This window comes from Opisthorchis viverrini (assembly GCF_000715545.1).
Source record: "Opisthorchis viverrini unplaced genomic scaffold opera_v5_228, whole genome shotgun sequence".
NCBI classification, from domain to species: domain Eukaryota; kingdom Metazoa; phylum Platyhelminthes; class Trematoda; order Opisthorchiida; family Opisthorchiidae; genus Opisthorchis; species Opisthorchis viverrini.
Window position 1 is genome coordinate 373,417 of NW_008751882.1, and position 3,164 is coordinate 376,580.

Here is a 3,164-nt window from a genome sequence, read left to right on the forward strand (position 1 = left end):
ATATGAAATGAAAGACACGGAGGTGGAAAATCAAGTGTTTTCTCTTTACTTGAATCGATACCGACAGGACGCCTCTCCTACAGCACTATTTGTTGGTTCTATTAGCTTTGATAGAAGTGAGTCTGACGAGGTCAGTGCTCGGAATTTGCCACTTGTGGTATCAGATCTGTACTGAGTCTCATTGAGTCTCTGGGGTTACGTGTACCAGACGGTATTGGTGCGAGACGTGGCCTTTGTGGACGGATGATATGACGCGTCTTCGGATTTTTGGATGGTTGTTGCTATCGGATGTTGTCGACGAATTTGTGATGAAGGGATTAGAAAACGGGCTGTGTGGCGGACACTTCAGTTGTGGAGAACATCCATTAGCACAAACTGCGGCAGCTCGGCCGCATGCTGCGCACCTTGAAGATGGCTATTTCCGTGCCTCTTTCAGAGTGGTGCAAATGGCGAGGTGGAAAACTTATGACTAGTCCGAATAATGTGAAGGCGATAACGACGAGTTTTGGTGTTGCTGGTGCGATCTAGCTTCTACGAAGGCGTGTCCGTTTTGTCTCCAAGGCTTGGCTGTGGGCACTGCAACAAATGGCGGCTAACTGACTTCAGTAGCGGTCTTGCTGTCAGTTCCTTTCCAAATTGTACAAATGAGCGCCCCAAGAATGCTTCCGATTGGCCACCACCAGGTTCTCTCCGGTACCCAATCTTTTCTCCTCTTTTCACCTAAAAGCCCTAAATATGATCAGATAAACCTTGTGGTTGTACGACGGTGAAGCATTACTGTCATCATTGTTGTTACTTTTCCCACTGGTGACGACGACATTGTGTTTTCTTCCTCAAATCGGTTCCGTGGATGGATCTACTCTGGCTGAACGAGCCGTCGGATTTTTGTGCACATTTGCAACGTCACCGACTGACCACACCGTTCGGTCAAATCTAGTGCGTGCAAACGACGCCCCATACAGTGGGCTTTGCAGCGTCCTCAGCCGCCTATCGACACTGTCCTCAGGGACGAGTAGTTGGATGTCGGTGACGGTCACCAAGGACCGGCAAACCTCTAGCATTTTCGACACCGATCAAAAACTTTTCGCATCCAGAAGAAAAAAAGGTGGCTCAGATCATCTTCAGAACAGACCAGCAACAAAGTAAAACCGTTGTGACGATATGCCAGAGATTCTAGGCTTAGCTGATAAGGCGATTAACTTTCCAGATTCTCCAAAGATAAGGACGCACGTCCGCCATCTACATCGGTCATTGCGGGCACCGATTACATGCGCGTCCGAAGAGGCTACCAATGACTGCCGGTCTACTTGGCGGTGTTCCAGAGAATGGAGGTTAAGTTAATACACACAGGTCCCGCTCAGAACCTAGCTCGGTTTTCAAAAGTGCACCATTCACGAGATCGATACACCCTCCACAAGTCTGCAGAAGCCTAGAGTCCCGGAAAAACAGAATGAAGACCAATTTGTTGACTCCTAGGATAAGTTTACTTCAACGGGAGAGGCAAAGTGTAGTTCATATTGCCCTTTTGTAAATGCACATCTGTATCAGTGCCGGAAATCCCAAAGATGCGTGATCAAACACTCCGCTAGCTTTGGCAGACTAACTTTAGAGCACTGAAGCTGACAAGAATGCATGCAACCGGGGGAGAAAGCCATCGGGTGAAAGGTCACGAGTATTCAAAACCTCAGTGGCAAATGAGTCATTAGCTGAAAACGACTTGAGAAACACTGTGTGCGATTCAATCCATTGGAAAGTGTTTTCGGCCGATTGGGTAGTCATCGTTTCAGAGAATGATATACTGATCTGGAATTGGGGTATTCCTGAGGGCCGCACCTGAGTTCGCTCGTCGGAGTACCTAGCTGACTTGTGAAGCAGACAGGAAGAGCTCGGATTCCGCATACCACCAAGGCTGAACTGAATTCGTGGACACTTTATGTGGCTCACGCACCTTACAATCAAGTGTGATGGTGAGCGTTAAAATAGTTCGATCCCGATTTGTGTCCACTCATGAGCCAGGTGAAATTCAACACCTTATTCATCTCGTAGTTGCTGGGTTTGAGGACAGTTTAGACGTCAGGATGTACATGGCAAATTTCTAGAAGTATTCATCGGTGATTAATTTGCGGGTACATTCTACCCAAGGGGTTTGGAGGTTATGAAATCGCCAAGGTTTTTCCCATCCTAAATTCGTCCATAAAACCCAAATGAATGAGTGATACACGCACAGTGCGGTGTGCAGTGCTATTCTAGTGACAGGAATTTTCATATGACGTCACTCTGGATGGACAACTGGGAATAAGTGACTTGGAGCAATTAGCAAACAGCAGATGCCAACATATGACGCTTATGAGTCAAACCGGGAAGAGGATAGAATATCCTCCATTCTAAGCCAAAACCAAGGGGTCTCACCGAAACGTCTCTCCACCCTGACTTCAGCTGAAAACTCTGTACTTTTGGCGGACCGTTAGGAATCTAGGTCACATTTTTAATAGGCCTAGTCTAACAAGTGGAAAGTTAGTAACATCCCCTTAATGTGTAGCGACCCAGTCACCCACATACTTGACAGTTCAACTCACAGGCGCTCACTGGATCGCGAGGCTTGTCTTTCTTCTCATACGCACAAACACGTCGCATTAAGCTGACTCATCGGACATCGATTGTCTGCATCCCCTGGTCAGCGTAGCAACCACTCATGTGCCGACGCGCCCACGTATACGCACTGGGACCTACATAAAGGGAAACCGAACCCAGTCGGGACACAGGCTCGCGCGCGCGTAGGGACCAGGGTGTCAGCCCAAGCACTCCAAGTCCACGGACAATCATGGAACACGTGTAACAGCGAAACAGCGGAGAAAACACGTTCCCACCGTCCGCACTTTCACCAAGGAGCTCTCACGTACGATAAATTCCCTTTTGACTTGCTCCCATTTTCGCATTGTATTTATTTTTATACGTATCGCAACCATGCTGAAAACTTCTATTAGTACATATACACTCATCTGCAAACTAATTTGGTTCTTTCGAGAAACTCACCTGGAACCCAGCTGAATCTCTCGTTTATGATGTTCTCAGGCAACTGAATGTGCTGCGCCAGGCCGCCTCATGTTTCAGTCGCTACGATATTTGAAATATCGCGATACATGTATATTTGTAATGTACTACTC